General features: G+C 40.1%; 1 pseudogene; it reads right to left on the bottom strand.

The window, feature by feature from the left end:
- Window positions 1-568: 568 nt before the first annotated feature.
- Window positions 569-10,327, bottom strand: LOC123725099 (putative uncharacterized protein DDB_G0286901; annotated as a pseudogene).
- Window positions 10,328-20,310: the final 9,983 nt, after the last annotated feature.

The following is a 20,310-nucleotide window of genomic DNA, read 5'->3' as shown; positions in this document are numbered from 1 at the left end:
GTTGCTACTGTTGCTACTGTTACTGGTGCCACTGTTGTTACTCTTGGTACTGTTGCTACTGTTAATGTTGTTATTGTTGTTACTGTTGCTCCTGTTGCTACTGTTGTTACTGTTGTTTCTATTTTTACTGTTGCTACTGTTACTGTTGCCACTGTTGTTACTGTTGCTACTGTTATTACTGTTGTTTCTTTTTTTACTTTTGCTACTGTTATTGTTGCTACTGTTGTTACTGTTACCACTGTTGTTACTGTTGCTACTGTTATTACTGTTGTTTCTTTTTTTACTTTTGCTACTGTTATTGTTGCTACTGTTGTTACTGTTGCTACTGTTGTTACTGTTGCTACTGTTGTTACTGTTGCTACTGTTGTTACTGTTGCTACTGTTGTTACTGTTGCTACAGTTGCCACTGTTGTTACTGTTGTTACTGTTGTTACTGTTGTTACTGTTGCTACTGTTGTTACTGTTGTTGCTGTTGTTACTGTTGTTACTGATGTTACTGTTGTTATTGATGTTACTCTTGCCACTTTTGTTACTATTGCTACTGTTGCTACTGTTGTTACTTTTGTTACTACTGTTTATTGCTGTTGTTACTGTTGTTACTGTTGCTACTGTTGTTACTGTTGTTACTGTTGTTACTGTTGCTACTCTTACTGATGTTACTGTTGCTACTGTTTTTGCTGTTGTTACTGTTGCTACTGTTGTTACTGTTGCCACTGTTGCTACTGTTGTTACTGTTGCCACTGTTGTTACTGTTGTTACTGTTGTTGCTGTTGTTACTGTTGTTACTGTTGTTACTGTTGCCACTGTTGTTACTGTTGATACTGTTGTTACTGTTGCCACTGTTGTTACTGTTGTTACTGTTGTTACTGATGCTACTGTTGTTACTTTTGCTACTGTTGTTACTGTTGCTACAGTTGCCACTGTTGTTACTGTTGTTACTGTTGTTACTGTTGTTACTGTTGCTACTGTTGTTGCTGTTGTTGCTGTTGTTACTGTTGTTACTGATGTTACTGTTGTTATTGATGTTACTCTTGCCACTTTTGTTACTATTGCTACTGTTGCTACTGTTGTTACTTTTGTTACTACTGTTTATTGCTGTTGTTACTGTTGTTACTGTTGCTACTGTTGTTACTGTTGTTACTGTTGTTACTGTTGCTACTGTTACTGATGTTACTGTTGCTACTGTTTTTGCTGTTGTTACTGTTATTACTGTTGTTACTGTTGTTACTGTTGCTACTGTTGTTACTGTTGTTACTGTTGCTACTGTTATTATTGATGTTACTGTTGCTACTGTTGTTACTGTTGCTAGTGTTGCTACTGTTACTGGTACCATTGTTGTTACTCTTGCTACTGTTGCTACTGTTAATGTTGTTATTGTTGTTACTGTTGCTCCTGTTGCTACTGTTGTTACTGTTGTTTCTATTTTTACTGTTGCTACTGTTACTGTTGCCACTGTTGTTACTGTTGCTACTGTTATTACTGTTGTTTCTTTTTTTACTTTTGCTACTGTTATTGTTGCTACTGTTGTTACTGTTGCTACTGTTTTTACTGTTGTTTCTATTTTTACTGTTGCTACTGTTATTGTTGCCACTGTTGTTACTGTTGCTACTGTTTTTACTGTAGTTTCTATTTTTACTGTTGCTACTGTTATTGTTGCCACTGTTGTTACTGTTGCTACTGTTTTTACTGTTGTTACTGTTGTTACTGTTGTTACTGTTGCTACTGTTGTTACCGTTGCTACTGTTGTTACTGTTGCTACAGTTGCCACTGTTGTTACTGTTGTTACTGTTGTTACTGTTGCTACTGTTGTTACTGTTGTTACTGTTGCTACTGTTGTTACAGTTGCCACTGTTGTTACTGTTGTTACTGTTGTTACTGTTGTTACTGTTGCTACTATTGTTACTGTTGTTGCTGTTGTTACTGTTGTTACTGATGTTACTGTTGTTATTGATGTTACTCTTGCCACTTTTGTTACTATTGCTACTGTTGCTACTGTTGTTACTTTTGTTACTACTGTTTATTGCTGTTGTTACTGTTGTTACTGTTGCTACTGTTGTTACTGTTGTTACTGTTGTTACTGTTGCTACTCTTACTGATGTTACTGTTGCTACTGTTTTTGCTGTTGTTACTGTTATTACTGTTGTTACTGTTGTTATTGTTATTACTGTTGTTACTGTTGTTACTGTTGCTACTGTTATTATTGATGTTACTGTTGCTACTGTTGTTACTGTTGCTACTGTTGCTACTGTTACTGGTGCCACTGTTGTTACTCTTGGTACTGTTGCTACTGTTAATGTTGTTATTGTTGTTACTGTTGCTCCTGTTGCTACTGTTGTTACTGTTGTTTCTATTTTTACTGTTGCTACTGTTACTGTTGCCACTGTTGTTACTGTTGCTACTGTTATTACTGTTGTTTCTTTTTTTTACTTTTGCTACTGTTATTGTTGCTACTGTTGTTACTGTTGCTACTGTTGTTACTGTTGCTACTGTTGTTACTGTTGCTACTGTTGTTACTGTTGCTACTGTTGTTACTGTTGCTACAGTTGCCACTGTTGTTACTGTTGTTACTGTTGTTACTGTTGTTACTGTTGCTACTGTTGTTACTGTTGTTGCTGTTGTTACTGTTGTTACTGATGTTACTGTTGTTATTGATGTTACTCTTGCCACTTTTGTTACTATTGCTACTGTTGCTACTGTTGTTACTTTTGTTACTACTGTTTATTGCTGTTGTTACTGTTGTTACTGTTGCTACTGTTGTTACTGTTGTTACTGTTGTTACTGTTGCTACTCTTACTGATGTTACTGTTGCTACTGTTTTTGCTGTTGTTACTGTTGCTACTGTTGTTACTGTTGCCACTGTTGCTACTGTTGTTACTGTTGCCACTGTTGTTACTGTTGTTACTGTTGTTGCTGTTGTTACTGTTGTTACTGTTGTTACTGTTGCCACTGTTGTTACTGTTGATACTGTTGTTACTGTTGCCACTGTTGTTACTGTTGTTACTGTTGTTACTGATGCTACTGTTGTTACTTTTGCTACTGTTGTTACTGTTGCTACAGTTGCCACTGTTGTTACTGTTGTTACTGTTGTTACTGTTGTTACTGTTGCTACTGTTGTTACTGTTGTTGCTGTTGTTACTGTTGTTACTGATGTTACTGTTGTTATTGATGTTACTCTTGCCACTTTTGTTACTATTGCTACTGTTGCTACTGTTGTTACTTTTGTTACTACTGTTTATTGCTGTTGTTACTGTTGTTACTGTTGCTACTGTTGTTACTGTTGTTACTGTTGTTACTGTTGCTACTGTTACTGATGTTACTGTTGCTACTGTTTTTGCTGTTGTTACTGTTATTACTGTTGTTACTGTTGTTACTGTTGCTACTGTTGTTACTGTTGTTACTGTTGCTACTGTTATTATTGATGTTACTGTTGCTACTGTTGTTACTGTTGCTAGTGTTGCTACTGTTACTGGTACCATTGTTGTTACTCTTGCTACTGTTGCTACTGTTAATGTTGTTATTGTTGTTACTGTTGCTCCTGTTGCTACTGTTGTTACTGTTGTTTCTATTTTTACTGTTGCTACTGTTACTGTTGCCACTGTTGTTACTGTTGCTACTGTTATTACTGTTGTTTCTTTTTTACTTTTGCTACTGTTATTGTTGCTACTGTTGTTACTGTTGCTACTGTTTTTACTGTTGTTTCTATTTTTACTGTTGCTACTGTTATTGTTGCCACTGTTGTTACTGTTGCTACTGTTTTTACTGTAGTTTCTATTTTTACTGTTGCTACTGTTATTGTTGCCACTGTTGTTACTGTTGCTACTGTTTTTACTGTTGTTACTGTTGTTACTGTTGCTACTGTTGTTACTGTTGTTACTGTTGCTACTGTTGTTACTGCTGCCACTGTTGCTACTGTTGTTACTGTTGCCACTGTTGTTACTGTTGTTGCTGTTGTTACTGTTGTTACTGTTGCCACTGTTGTTACTGTTGTTACTGTTGTTACTGTTGCTACTGTTGTTACTGTTGCTACTGTTGTTACTGTTGCTACAGTTGCCACTGTTGTTACTGTTGTTACTGTTGTTACTGTTGCTACTGTTGTTACTGTTGCCACTGTTGTTACTGTTGTTGCTGTTGTTACTGATGTTACTGTTGTTATTGATGTTACTGTTGCCACTTTTCTTACTATTGCTACTGTTGCTACTGTTGTTACTTTTGTTACTACTGTTTATTGCTGTTGTTACTGTTGTTACTGTTGCTACTGTTCTTACTGTTGTTGCTGTTGTTACTGTTGCTACTGTTACTGATGTTACTGTTGCTACTGTTTTTGCTGTTGTTACTGTTATTACTGTTGTTACTGTTGTTATTGTTATTACTGTTGTTACTGTTGGTACTGTTGCTACTGTTATTATTGATGTTACTGTTGCCACTTTTGTTACTATTGCTACTGTTGCTACTGTTGTTACTTTTGTTACTACTGTTTATTGCTGTTGTTACTGTTGTTACTGTTGCTACTGTTACTGATGTTACTGTTGCTACTGTTTTTGCTGTTGTTACTGTTATTACTGTTGTTACTGTTGTTATTGTTATTACTGTTGTTACTGTTGTTACTGTTGCTACTGTTATTGTTGCCACTGTTGTTACTGTTGCTAATGTTTTTACTGTTGTTACTGTTGTTACTGTTGCTACAGTTGCCACTGTTGTTACTGTTGTTACTGTTGTTACTGTTGTTACTGTTGCAACTGTTGTTACTGTTGTTACTGTTGCTACTGTTGTTACTGTTGCCACTGTTGCTACTGTTGTTACTGTTGCCACTGTTGCTACTGTTGTTACTGTTGCCACTGTTGTTACTGTTGTTACTGTTGTTGCTGTTGTTACTGTTGTTACTGTTGCCACTGTTGTTACTGTTGTTACTGTTGTTACTGTTGCCACTGTTGTTACTGTTGTTACTGTTGTTACTGTTGCTACTGTTGTTACTGTTGCTACTGTTGTTACTGCTGGTACAGTTGCCACTGTTGTTACTGTTGTTACTGTTGTTACTGTTGTTACTGTTGCTACTGTTGTTACTGTTGCCAGTGTTGTTACTGTTGTTGCTGTTGTTACTGTTGTTACTGATGTTACTGTTGTTATTGATGTTACTGTTGCCACTTTTGTTACTATTGCTACTGTTGCTACTGTTGTTACTTTTGTTACTACTGTTTATTGCTGTTGTTACTGTTGTTACTGTTGCTACTGTTGTTACTGTTGTTACTGTTGTTACTGTTGCTACTGTTACTGATGTTACTGTTGCTACTGTTTTTGCTGTTGTTACTGTTATTACTGTTGTTACTGTTGTTATTGTTATTACTGTTGTTACTGTTGTTACTGTTGCTACTGTTATTGTTGCCACTGTTGTTACTGTTGCTACTGTTTTTACTGTTGTTACTGTTGTTACTGTTGTTACTGTTGCTACTGTTGTTACTGTTGCTACTGTTGTGACTGTTGCTACAGTTGCCACTGTTGTTACTGTTGTTACTGTTGTTACTGTTGTTACTGTTGCTACTGTTGTTACTGTTGCCAGTGTTGTTACTGTTGTTGCTGTTGTTACTGTTGTTACTGTTGTTACTGTTGTTACTGTTGTTGCTGTTGTTACTGTTGTTACTGTTGCCACTGTTGTTACTGTTGTTACTGTTGTTACTGTTGCCACTGTTGTTACAGTTGCCACTGTTGTTACTGTTGTTACTGTTGTTACTGTTGTTATTGTTGCTACTGTTGTTACTGTTGTTGCTGTTGTTACTGTTGTTACTGATGTTACTGTTGTTATTGATGTTACTCTTGCCACTTTTGTTACTATTGCTACTGTTGCTACTGTTGTTACTTTTGTTACTACTGTTTATTGCTGTTGTTACTGTTGTTACTGTTGCTACTGTTGTTACTGTTGTTACTGTTGTTACTGTTGCTACTGTTACTGATGTTACTGTTGCTACTGTTTTTGCTGTTGTTACTGTTATTACTGTTGTTACTGTTGTTACTGTTGCTACTGTTGTTACTGTTGTTACTGTTGCTACTGTTATTATTGATGTTACTGTTGCTACTGTTGTTACTGTTGCTAGTGTTGCTACTGTTACTGGTGCCATTGTTGTTACTCTTGCTACTGTTGCTACTGTTAATGTTGTTATTGTTGTTACTGTTGCTCCTGTTGCTACTGTTGTTACTGTTGTTTCTATTTTTACTATTGCTACTGTTACTGTTGCCACTGTTGTTACTGTTGCTACTGTTATTACTGTTGTTTCTTTTTTTACTTTTGCTACTGTTATTGTTGCTACTGTTGTTACTGTTGCTACTGTTTTTACTGTTGTTTCTATTTTTACTGTTGCTACTGTTATTGTTGCCACTGTTGTTACTGTTGCTACTGTTTTTACTGTAGTTTCTATTTTTACTGTTGCTACTGTTATTGTTGCCACTGTTGTTACTGTTGCTACTGTTTTTACTGTTGTTACTGTTGTTACTGCTGCCACTGTTGCTACTGTTGTTACTGTTGCCACTGTTGTTACTGTTGTTGCTGTTGTTACTGTTGTTACTGTTGCCACTGTTGTTACTGTTGTTACTGTTGTTACTGTTGCTACTGTTGTTACTGTTGCTACTGTTGTTACTGTTGCTACAGTTGCCACTGTTGTTACTGTTGTTACTGTTGTTACTGTTGCTACTGTTGTTACTGTTGCCACTGTTGTTACTGTTGTTGCTGTTGTTACTGATGTTACTGTTGTTATTGATGTTACTGTTGCCACTTTTGTTACTATTGCTACTGTTGCTACTGTTGTTACTTTTGTTACTACTGTTTATTGCTGTTGTTACTGTTGTTACTGTTGCTACTGTTCTTACTGTTGTTGCTGTTGTTACTGTTGCTACTGTTACTGATGTTACTGTTGCTACTGTTTTTGCTGTTGTTACTGTTATTACTGTTGTTACTGTTGTTATTGTTATTACTGTTGTTACTGTTGGTACTGTTGCTACTGTTATTATTGATGTTACTGTTGCCACTTTTGTTACTATTGCTACTGTTGCTACTGTTGTTACTTTTGTTACTACTGTTTATTGCTGTTGTTACTGTTGTTACTGTTGCTACTGTTGTTACTGTTGTTACTGTTGTTACTGTTGTTACTGTTGTTACTGTTGCCACTGTTGTTACAGTTGCCACTGTTGTTACTGTTGTTACTGTTGTTACTGTTGTTATTGTTGCTACTGTTGTTACTGTTGTTGCTGTTGTTACTGTTGTTACTGATGTTACTGTTGTTATTGATGTTACTCTTGCCACTTTTGTTACTATTGCTACTGTTGCTACTGTTGTTACTTTTGTTACTACTGTTTATTGCTGTTGTTACTGTTGTTACTGTTGCTACTGTTGTTACTGTTGTTACTGTTGTTACTGTTGCTACTGTTACTGATGTTACTGTTGCTACTGTTTTTGCTGTTGTTACTGTTATTACTGTTGTTACTGTTGTTATTGTTATTACTGTTGTTACTGTTGTTACTGTTGCTACTGTTATTGTTGCCACTGTTGTTACTGTTGCTACTGTTTTTACTGTTGTTACTGTTGTTACTGTTGCTACAGTTGCCACTGTTGTTACTGTTGTTACTGTTGTTACTGTTGTTACTGTTGCTACTGTTGTTACTGTTGTTACTGTTGCTACTGTTGTTACTGTTGCCACCGTTGCTACTGTTGTTACTGTTGCCACTGTTGCTACTGTTGTTATTGTTGCCACTGTTGTTACTGTTGTTACTGTTGTTGCTGTTGTTACTGTTGTTACTGTTGCCACTGTTGTTACTGTTGTTACTGTTGTTACTGTTGCCACTGTTGTTACTGTTGTTACTGTTGTTACTGTTGCTACTGTTGTTACTGTTGCTACTGTTGTTACTGTTGGTACAGTTGCCACTGTTGTTACTGTTGTTACTGTTGTTACTGTTGTTACTGTTGCTACTGTTGTTACTGTTGCCAGTGTTATTACTGTTGTTGCTGTTGTTACTGTTGTTACTGATGTTACTGTTGTTATTGATGTTACTGTTCCCACTTTTGTTACTATTGCTACTGTTGCTACTGTTGTTAGTTTTGTTACTACTGTTTATTGCTGTTGTTACTGTTGTTACTGTTGCTACTGTTGTTACTGTTGTTACTGTTGTTACTGTTGCTACTGTTACTGATGTTACTGTTGCTACTGTTTTTGCTGTTGTTACTGTTATTACTGTTGTTACTGTTGTTATTGTTATTACTGTTGTTACTGTTGTTACTGTTGCTACTGTTATTGTTGCCACTGTTGTTACTGTTGCTACTGTTTTTACTGTTGTTACTGTTGTTACTGTTGTTACTGTTGCTACTGTTGTTACTGTTGCTACTGTTGTTACTGTTGCTACAGTTGCCACTGTTGTTACTGTTGTTACTGTTGTTACTGTTGCTACTGTTGTTACTGTTGTTACTGTTGCTACTGTTGTTACTGTTGCCACTGTTGCTACTGTTGTTACTGTTGCCACTGTTGTTACTGTTGTTACTGTTGTTGCTGTTGTTATTGTTGTTACTGTTGCCACTGTTGTTACTGTTGTTACTGTTGTTACTGTTGCCACTGTTGTTACTGTTGTTACTGTTGTTACTGTTGCTACTGTTGTTACTGTTGTTACTGTTGCTACAGTTGCCACTGTTGTTACTGTTGTTACTGTTGTTACTGTTGTTACTGTTGCTACTGTTGTTACTGTTGCCAGTGTTGTTACTGTTGTTGCTGTTGTTACTGTTGTTACTGATGTTACTGTTGTTATTGATGTTACTGTTGCCACTTTTGTTACTATTGCTACTGTTGCTACTGTTGTTACTTTTGTTACTACTGTTTATTGCTGTTGTTACTGTTGTTACTGTTGCTACTGTTGTTACTGTTGTTACTGTTGTTACTGTTGCTACTGTTACTGATGTTACTGTTGCTACTGTTTTTGCTGTTGTTACTGTTATTACTGTTGTTACTGTTGTTATTGTTATTACTGTTGTTACTGTTGTTACTGTTGCTACTGTTATTATTGATGTTACTGTTGTTACTGTTGCTACTGTTGCTACTGTTACTGGTGCCACTGTTGTTACTGTTGTTACTGTTATTACTGTTGTTACTGTTGTTATTGTTATTACTGTTGTTACTGTTGTTACTGTTGCTACTGTTATTGTTGCCACTGTTGATACTGTTGCTACTGTTTTTACTGTTGTTACCTTTGTTACTGTTGTTACTGTTGCTACTGTTGTTACTGTTGATACTGTTGTTACTGTTGCTACAGTTGCCACTGTTGTTACTGTTGCTACTGTTGTTACTGTTGTTGCTGTTGCTACTGTTGTTACTGTTGTTACTGTTGCTACTGTTGTTACTGTTGCCACTGTTGCTACTGTTGTTACTGTTGCCACTGTTGTTACTGTTGGTACTGTTGTTGCTGTTGTTACTGTTGTTACTGTTGCCACTGTTGTTACTGTTGTTACTGTTGTTACTGTTGCCACTGTTGTTACTGTTGCTACTGTTGTTACTGTTGCTACTGTTGTTACTGTTGCTACAGTTGCCACTGTTGTTACTGTTGTTACTGTTGTTACTGTTGTTACTGTTGCTACTGTTGTTACTGTTGCCAGTGTTGTTACTGTTGTTGCTGTTGTTACTGTTGTTACTGATGTTACTGTTGTTATTGATGTTACTGTTGCCACTTTTGTTACTATTGCTACTGTTGCTACTGTTGTTACTTTTGTTACTACTGTTTATTGCTGTTGTTACTTTTGTTACTGTTGCTACTGTTGTTACTGTTGTTACTGTTGTTACTGTTGCTACTGTTACTGATGTTACTGTTGCTACTGTTTTTGCTGTTTTTACTGTTATTACTGTTGTTACTGTTGTTATTGTTATTACTGTTGTTACTGTTGTTACTGTTGCTACTGTTATTATTGATGTTACTGTTGCTACTGTTGTTACTGTTGCTACTGTTGCTACTGTTACTGGTGCCACTGTTGTTACTGTTGCTTCTGTTTCTACTGTTACTGTTGTTATTGTTGTTACTGTTGCTGCTGTTGCTACTGTTGTTACTGTTGTTTCTATTTTTACTGTTGCTACTGTTACTGTTGCTACTGTTATTACTGTTGTTTCTTTTTTTTACTTTTGCTACTTTTATTGTTGCTACTGTTGTTACTGTTGCTACTGTTTTTACTGTTGTTTCAATTTTTACTGTTGCTACTGTTATTGTTGCCACTGTTGTTACTGTTGCTACTGTTTTTACTGTAGTTTCTATTTTTACTGTTGCTACTGTTATTGTTGCCACTGTTGTTACTGTGTGCCAAATTTACCAGCATGAAGGCTTCCTACTAGCAGCATCATCTGTTATCTGGAAGTGGGCTGGCAAACCAGTCAGTACTATGTTGATTCCTCAATAATCACTACCAGTCACAGCTGCACGAAGTAGGGGTAATAAGTGCGTTGCAGCACCCCCGGAAAAAAATTGTTTACAGACAAGTCAAAATGAAATAATACGTGACTACCTCATGAAGCTGGTTGAGAGAATGCCAAGAGTGTGCAAAGCTGGCATCAAGGCAAATGGTAGCTACTTTAAAGAATATAAAATATATTTTTGGTTACTACATGATTCCGTACGTATTATTTCATAGTTTTGATGTCGTCACTATTATTTTACAATTTAGAAAATAGTAAAAACAAAGAAGAACCCTGGAATGAGCAGGTGTGTCCAAACTTTTGACTGGTCTGTAAATTATTTTTTCCGGGGGTGCTGCAGCACTCTTATCACATCAAGCGCTATGATGAAACTGGCTCTCATGAGGACCGCCACAGGAAAGGAAGACCCAGAGTTATCTCTGCTGCAGAGGATAAGTTCATTAGAGTTACCAGCCTCAGTTTGCAGCCCAAATAAATGCTTCACAGAGTTCAAGTAACAGACAAATCTCAACATCAACTGTTCAGAGGAGACTGTGTGAATCAGGCCTTCATGGTTGATTTGCTGCAAAGAAACCACTACTAAAGAACACCAATAATAAGAAGAGACTTGCTTGGTCCAAGAAACACGAGCAATGAACATTAGACCGTTGGAAATCTGTCCTTTGGTCTGATGAGTCCAAATTTGAGATTTTTGGTTCCAACAGCCGTGTCTTTGTGAGACGCAGAGTAGGTGAACGGATGATCTCCGCATTTGTGGTTCCCACTGTGAAGCATGGAGGAGGAGGAGGTGTGATTGTGTGGGGGTGCTTTGCTGGTGACACTGTCAGTGATTTATTTAGAATTCAATGCACTACCACAACATTCTGCAATGATACGCCATCCCATCTGGTTTGGGCTTAGTGGGACTATTATTTGTTTTTCAACAGGGCAATGACCCAACACACCTCCAGGCTGTGTAAACGCTATTTGACCAAGAAGGAGAGTGATGGAGTGCTGCATCAGATGACCTGGCCTCCACAATCACCCGACCTCAACCCAATTGTGATGGTTTGGGATGAGTTGGACCGCAGAGTGAAGGAAAAGCAGCCAACAAGTGCTCAGCATCTGTGAGAACTCCTTCAAGACTGTTGGAAAAGCATTCCAGGTGAAGCTGGTTGAGAGAATGCAAAAGTGTGCAAAGCTGTCATCAAGGCAAATGGTGGCTACTTTGAAGTGTCTCAACTATAAAATAAATGTTGATTTGTTTAACACTTTTTTGTTTACTGGAGTGTTATTTCATTGTTTTGATGTCTTCACTATTATTATCCAGTGTAGAAAATAGCAAAAATAAAGAAAAACCCTTGAATGAGTAGGTGCGCCCAATGTTTTCACTGGTACTGTATATATATATATATATATATATATATTTACTTTTTGAACAAAAGTATTTCTTCACAAAAGTAGTGCACTGGGCCTTTACTAGTATTAGCGGACCTATATAGACATCTGTAGCGCAGGCAAAACTTTTTTTTCAACATCTCAGCTCTAGCAACAAAAAAAAGATAGTTAATTAAGAACAGTTTCTTGCACCATTCAATAGTTGGAATTGTAAGAGTCGTTGTCCATTCTCTGTGATGTCATTCTAATGGAATCCAGACAAAAACAAAACCCTGTCCCTCAAACATCAAAAGGTGTAAAGTTATGGACAAAAACACAAAAAACATCCGTATCAAATTAAATATGTTGTCTTCATCAAATAACATGGAAAACAGACACTTTTTTGGTGCAGTATTAATTCACCATCCTTACAAACCACTGAATGTAAATGAACATGACTGTATTGTACATAGGCTGGTCATCTAGGTTTGTACCTGTATATTTTCCATCACCATTAAGAAAAACAATCCACAATACAGTAATACATCGAGACATGAAGTGGTTTGTGATGATGTGATGTGATGATGTGGCTCAGTTGGTAGAGCATGAAGCTTGCAATGATAGGATTGTGGGTCCAATTCCCATGAGGGAGCAGTATGAAAATGTATGCACTCACTACCGTGAATTGCTCTGGATTAGAGCGGCAACTAGAAAGGAAAGAATAGATCATTTCAGTTAACACATAGAAATAAGTTACATTTGCAAAGCATTTCAAGAAACTAGAAAAACATATATCAAGCAAGTATTTTATATTCCACAAGTATAATCAGACTGAACTGTTTTGTACAGATAATTATTAAGTTACAAATTCTGGTAAACACTCAAATATATTTAATTGAAATGTTTTAACAAAAGTAGTGCGCTGAGTCCTTGGCCAGTCCTGTATTAGCGGAGCGATATAGACTCCTCCTCCTCTCCTCCACTCTCTCTAAGCTCCGCAGCCTTGTCAGCTAGCTACAGCCCCTCCTGGGATGGAATCATGGCTAGGCACGCTCGCCCTCTGCTCTGCTCATAGAACTTAGCTTTGGTCTGGTTGTGTCAGCTTCACACCGTGTTCCTACAGGACCTGGAGGGCATAGCTGTGTCCAAAATGGCACCCTATTGCCTATGTAGTGCACTACTTTTGACCAGTGCCCGTAGGCTCCGGTCAAAATTAGTGCACTATGTAGGGCATAGGGTGTAATTTGGGACTCAAAGCCTACAGTATAACAAGCCTACACAGTGACTGGAGGAAAAGCAGGAAGTAGCTTAATAAACACTGACAGGAGGCAGAGTAGGAAGTCGCTTAATAAACACTGACAGGAGACAGAGCAGGAAGTAGCTTAATAAACACTGACAGGAGGCAGAGCAGGAAGTAGCCTAATAAACACTGACAGGAGCTAGAGCAGGAAGTATCCCAATAAACACTTCATCAATGGCACCATATGCCTTTTGACGTGAAGCGCTCGGCTTGTGGTCAAGTGGGGATTAGCAAGATGATACATGTATTGTGTGATATAACACACTGGATTCTGGGGGGGATTTATTGTGACAGGTCACAAACACTGTAATATCTGGAAACATAGTAATATCTCCAAACAGTAATATCTGGAAACAGTAATATCTGGAAACAGCAATATCTGGAAACAGTAATATCTGGAAACACAGTAATATCTGGAAACAGTAATATCTGGAAACACAGTAATATCTGGAAACAGTAATATCTGGAAACAGTAATATCTGGAAACAATAATATCTGGAAACAGTAATATCTGGAAACACAGTAATATCTGGAAACACAGTAATATCTGGAAACCGTAATATCTGGAAACACAGTAATATCTGGAAACAGTAATATCTGGAAACAATAATATCTGGAAACAATCATATCTGGAAACAGTAATATCTGGAAACACAGTAATATCTGGAAACACAGTAATATCTGGAAACAGTAATATCTGGAAACAATAATATCTGGAAACACAGTAATATCTTTAAACACAGTAATATCTGGAAACACAGTAATATCTGGAAACAGTGATATTTGGAAACACAGTAATATCTGGAAACACAGTAATTGTCACTTCCTGACCAGTAAAAGGGGTTATTTGTTATTGTAGATTGGTCAGGGCGTGGCAGGGGGTGTTTGTTTTGTGTGCTTCGGTGTTTTTGGTTTATGTTCTATATTTTCTATTTCTATGTGTTTATCTAGTTTTCTATTTCTATGTTGGATTTTTGGCAATGACCTCCAATTAGAGGCAGCTGGTTGTCGTTGTCTCTAATTGGAGGCCATATTTAGTTGGGTTTGTTTTCTCTTGTGTTTTGTGGGTGGTTGTTTCTAGTATGGTCTGTGCACTTTACTGGACTGTTTTTGTTGTTTGTTTATTTTGATTAAGTGTTTTCTTTAATAAAATAAGAAGATGAGCACTTTACCCGCTGCGTTTTGGTCTCCCTTCAACAATGCTTACGACAGAACCACCCACCAAAAAAGGACCAAGCAGCGGAGGAAGGAGCAGCAGGAGAGCTATTTGGAGTCATGGACATGGGAGGAGATCCTCGATGGTAAGGGTCCATGGAGCCAGGCTGGGGAGTACCAGCGCCCGAAGGAGGAGCTGGAGGAAGCTAAGAGGGAACGACGGAGGTATGAGGCATTATATCCTCCATTTCAGGAGTTGAGGAGGCAGCCCCCCCCCAAAAAAATGGGGGGGCATACGGGGAGTTGGGCTAAGTCAGGGGGGAGCCCTGACCTAACTTCCCGGGCGTACAGGAGAGAGCCGTAGAGCAAAAAGGAGCCAGTCAAGGAATCAAGCGAGGAGCTTGACGCGAGATTCCGGAGAGAGGTACTGGCGGAAAGGGCACGAAGGAGCACCTGTGGTTACTATGGGGAGCAACGGATCAAGCAAGCACTATGTTATGCGGAGATACGCACGGTATCGCCAGTGCGCAGCTACAGCCCGGTGCGCTTGGTGAAAGCTCCTCACAGGTGTCATGCTAGAGCCAGCATCGAGCCAAGACCGGTGATGCAAGTTGCAAGCATCAGACCGCCGGTGAGGGTTCATGGCCCAGTGTATCCTGTTCCTGCTCCTCGTACTCTTCCTCCATGTGTGTCTGCCCAGTCCAGTACGTCCTGTTCCTGCTCTCAGCCTTGAGGTGCGTGTTACAAGTCTGGCGCCTCCAAAGCCAGCCCCATGCATCAGGCCTCCAGTGCGTCTGCCCAGTCCGGTACGTCCTGTTCCTGCTCCTCGCACTAGCCCAGTGGTGCGTGTTACTGTTCTGGCGCCTCCAAAGCCAGCCCCACGCATCAGGCCTCCAGTGCGCCTGCCCAGCCCAGTACGTCCTGTTCCTGCTCCTCGCACTAGCCCTGTGGTGCGGGTTACTAGTCTGGTGCCTCCTAAGCCAGCCCCCACGCATCAGGCCTCCAGTGCGCAGTCCCAGTCCAGAGCTTCCGGCGACAGTTCCCCGTCCAGAGCTTCCGCGACAGTTCCCTGTCCAGAGCTTCCGGCGACAGTTCCCCGTCCAGAGCTTCCGGCGACAGTTCCCCGTCCAGAGCTTCCGGCGACAGTTCCCGTCCAGAGCTTCCGGCAACAGTTCCCCGTCCAGTGCTTCCGGCGACGTCCTACAGTCCGGAACCGACAGAGACGTCCTACAGTCCGGAACCGACAGAGACGTCCTACAGTCCGGAACCGACAGAGACGTCCTACAGTCCAGAACCGACAGAGATGGCCTACAGTCGGGAACCGACAGAGATGGCCTACAGTCCGGAACCAACAGAGACGGCCTACAGTCCGGAGTCTCCAGCGACGCTCCTCAGCCCGGGGTCTCCAGCGACGCTCCTCAGCCCGGGGTCTCCAGTGACGCTCCTCAGCCCGGGGTCTCCAGTGACGCTCCTCAGCCCGGGGTCTCCAGCGACTTTCCTCAGCCCTGAGTCTCCAGTGACGCTCCTCAGCCCTGAGTCTCCAGCGACGCTCCTCAGCCCTGAGTCTCCAGTGACGCTCCTCAGCCCTGAGTCTCCAGCGACGCTTCTCAGCCCGGAGTCTCCAGCGATTCCGCGCAGCCCAGAGTTTCCTGAACGGGAGCTACACCCAGAGCCAGAGCCACCTCCGTAGTGGGAGGATTAGGAAGGGGGGGTGTAGCACAGGGACCGTCGTTGACGGTGGCCACCCTCCCTTCCCTCCCTTTAAGTTTGGGGTTGGTTTTTGTGGGGTTGTTTTTTGTGGGGTTTATGTTTTGAGGTGCATTCGGGGTCTGCACTTTTGGGGAGGGGGGTACTGTCACGTCCTGACCAGTAAAAGGGGTTATTTGTTATTGTAGTTTGGTCAGGGCGTGGCAGGGGGTGTTTGTTTTGTGTGGTTTGGTGTTTTTGGTTTATGTTCTATATTTTCTATTTCTGTGTGTTTATCTAGTTTTCTATTTCTATGTTGGATTTTTGGCAATGACCTCCAATTAGAGGCAGCTGGTTGTCGTTGTCTCTAATTGGAGGCCATATTTAGTTGGGTATGTTTCCTCTTGTGTTGGTGGGTGGTTGTTTCTAGTATAGTCTGTGCACCTTACTGGACTGTTTTTGTTGTTTGTTTTGTATTGATTAAGTGTTTTCTTTAATAAAATAAGAAGATGAGCACTTTACCCGCTGCGTTTTGGTCCCACTTCAACAACACTTACGACAGTAATATCTGGAAACAGTAATATCTGGAAACAACAATATCTGTAAACACAGTAATATCTGTAAACACAGTAATATCTGGAAAACAGTCATATCTAAAAAAAATAATATCTGGAAACACAGTAATATCTGGAAACAATAATATCTTTAAACACAGTAATATCTGGAAACACAGTAATATCTGGAAACACAGTAATATCTTTAAACACAGTAAAATCTGGAAGCACAGTAATATCTGGAAACACAGTAATATCTGGAAGCACAGTAATATTGTCACGCCCTGACCTGAGAGAGACGTTTTAATTCTCTATTTTGTTTTTCCCTCCTTCAGTGTGGGATCTTGTTTTTGTACAGCTCAGTAAGCCTGCAGAACGAGACGTTCGTTTTTCGTTGTTTATTATTTTGATTTAGTGTTCTGAGTTACAATAAATAAATATGAGCACTTACCACGCTGCACCTTGGTCTACTCCTTTTCACGATCGTCATAAATATCTTTAAACACAGTCATATCTGGAAAACAGTCATATCTGGAAACACAGTAATATCTGGAAACACAGTAATATCTGGAAACAGTAATATCTGGAAAACAGTCATATCTGGAAACACAGTAATATCTGGAAACACAGTAATATCTGGAAACTCAGTAATATCTGGAAACAGTAATATCTGGAAAACAGTCATATCTGGAAAACAGTCATATCTGGAAACACAGTAATATCTGGAAACACAGTAATATCTGGAAACACAGTAATATCTGGAAACAGTAATATCGGGAAACACAGTAATATCTGGAAACAGTAATAGTTTCAACAGAGGAAAGACATTATATTATATGATATATTTATATTCATATTAAAAGCCAGAACATTTCTGAGGCTTTGACTCCAGTTGCATGGTCACACATCCTTGGAGAGTATATGGCCATGTTATAAGAAAGAAAAAGCTGTAACTGTTGAGTGGTGTTTACTAAATGGGGTTATGCAGATTTCCCTTCCCTGCAGAGCCTTCTGTGTGTATGCATGGTGCTATGTTTGAATACCACAACACATACTGAGATCAGCTGGAAGTTTCTTTCTCCAAAACGTTCTCAGTGTGTGGGAGCCAGTACTCTCTCTCTGTCTCTCTGTCTCTCTGTCTCTCTGTCTCTCTGTCTCTCTGTCTCTCTCTCTCTCTCTCTCTCTCTCTCTCTCTCTCTCTCTCTCTCTCTCTCTCTCTCTCTCTCTGCAATGTGAGCTGAAAGCAGCACAGAGATTGACTGAGAGGAACTCCCTGTCACTGGAAGAGTGTCCGCTGTTTCACAGTGATGACAACTAGCCAAGGACCCTGCTGTGCCCTCCCTCATCCTCGCTCCAAACCCCATCCCATTGTTTGGACTGAGCAGTGCGCTGTGTATGGTTGGACCTACCACACGGACTCACCAGACTACCAGCCCGAACACATTTCACTGTTTAAACAGGACAAAAACCTGATGTGACACTCAGAAGTGTACCCACACATACTACAGCACACAATGTACCATCTCCTTTTATTTCCTTAGAGGAATGTCCACAGTTTTCAGGTTAGATCAATTCCAAACAAGGCCGTTTGTTTTAGGTATGTGTCACCCACAAAAACCTCAGGGAGATGCGGGCCAGGAAATCCACATTTTTTGTGTTAACGGCGCCTGTCTCTTGGCAACACATTGAAAGGGCCTATATGCATTGATGGCACACAATTGTCTTGGCGATGTGGAAGTGTTAACTGCCTAATCCCGTATGGCTGGCCAGACAGAGGCTGCATCCTAAATGGCACCGTGTTCCTACATAGTGCACTACTTTTGACCAGGGCCCAATAGGGTAGTGCCCCTACGTAGGGAATAGGGTGCCATTTGAGAGGACACCAGTCCCTGCTGTTCTGTTAGAGCCTGTAGACAACTCAGCAAGTGTTTGCTTTACCAGACTTTTATTCCACGGCTAAATAAAAGTAGTTCAACAGCATTTCTGCCTCGTTCTAAAGAAGTGTCCTGTTTTTTTATTGTGTTTTGAACACACGTCACGTGAGTTGTATCAACAAACCTTCAACCAAATGTTTATTTCTGGGATTTAAATCACACTTCAGGTTATAGAATGTCAAATGTCCCTTAAAATGATGTGTCTGTCTGAGGACCACCACCAGAGAGGTAAACTATACTTCTGGTGTTCTCCGAGTTCTTTTCAGGTGTGAAAACTAGAGGTTTTATTTACAAAAGGCATTGTGAAATCAAAGCGCCCGGGCTGATATAATAGCACTTATCCACAACATGATCGGAGTTGCTCATGGGTAATGGTGTTGACAATATGTTAGCGTGCTGTGAAGGCTAGTGGACTAGGGGATTACAATTTAGCTGTTAGAACATCTTCCTGGGCTAATATTGAAACTGCTCTCCCCCCCCCACCGCCCCCTCAACAATAATTTGTTTCACAGTCACAACCTAACAGCATGAATCATGACATTGTAATTTCATGCACACATGGGTGTTTGGCTGCCCAGGCTGGATGATACCATGTCCTATGTGTTCTCTTCCTTATCTGCTCATGTCCTAGGGAGGGGTTATTCAGGGGAACAGAATGACTGTCCTCTAGTGGGATTATTCAGGGTAACAGAATGACTGTCATCTAGTGGGGTTATTCAGGGGAACAGAATGACTTTCATCTAGTGGGTTATTCAGGGGAACAGAATGACTGTCCTCTAGTGGGGTTATTCAGGGGAACAGAATAGAATGACTGTCATCTAGTGGGGTTATTCAGGGGAACAGAATAGAATAACTGTCATCTAGAGGGGTTATTCAGGGGAACAGAATAGAATGACTGTCATCCAGTGGGGTTATTTAGGGGAACAGAATAGAATGACTTTCATCTAGTGGGGTTATTCAGGGGAACAGAATAGAATGACTGTCCTCTAGTGGGGTTATTCAGGGGAACAGAATGACTGTCATCTAGTGGGGTTATTCAGGGGAACAGAATGACTGTCAACTAGTGGGGTTATTCAGGGGAACAGAATAGATGACTGTCACCGAGTGGGGTTATTCAGGGGAACATAATAGAATGACTCTCATCTAGTGGGGTTATTCAGGGGGAACAGAATAGAATGACTGTCCTCTAGTGGGGTTATTCAGGGGAACAGAATGACTGTCATCTAGCGGGGTTATTCAGGGGAACAGAATAGAATGACTGTCATCTAGTGGGGTTATTCAGGGGAACAGAATAGAATTACTGTCATCTAGTGGGGTTATTCAGGGGAACAGAATGACTGTCATCTAGTGGGGTTATTCAGGGGAACAGAATGACTGTCGTCTAGTGGGGTTATTCAGGGGAACAGAATGACTGTCATCTAGTGGGGTTATTCAGGGGAACAGAATAGAATGACTGTCATCTAGTGGGGTTATTCAGGGGAACAGAACAGAATGACTGTCCTCTAGTGGGGTTATTCAGGGGAACAGAATGACTGTCCTCTAGTGGGGTTATTCAGGGGAACAGAATGACTGTCCTGTAGTGGGGTTATTCAGGGGAACAGAATAGAATGAGCTGTCCTCTAGTGGGGTTATTCAGTGGAACAGAATGACTGTCATCTAGTGGGTTATTTAGGGGAACAGAATAGAATGACATTCATCGAGTAGGGTAATTCAGGGGAACAGAATAGAATGACTGTCCTCTAGTGAGGTTATTCAGGTGAACAGAATGACTGTCCTCTAGTGGGGTTATTCAGGGGAACAGAATAGAATGACTGTCATCTAGTTGGGTTATTCAAGGGAACAGAATAGAATGACTGTCCTCTAGTGGGGTTATTCAGGGGAACAGAATGACTGTCATCTAG

This window comes from Salmo salar, chromosome ssa11, assembly GCF_905237065.1.
Source record: "Salmo salar chromosome ssa11, Ssal_v3.1, whole genome shotgun sequence".
Taxonomy (NCBI): Eukaryota; Metazoa; Chordata; class Actinopteri; order Salmoniformes; family Salmonidae; genus Salmo; species Salmo salar.
This window is presented reverse-complemented; position numbering and strand designations above follow the sequence as displayed.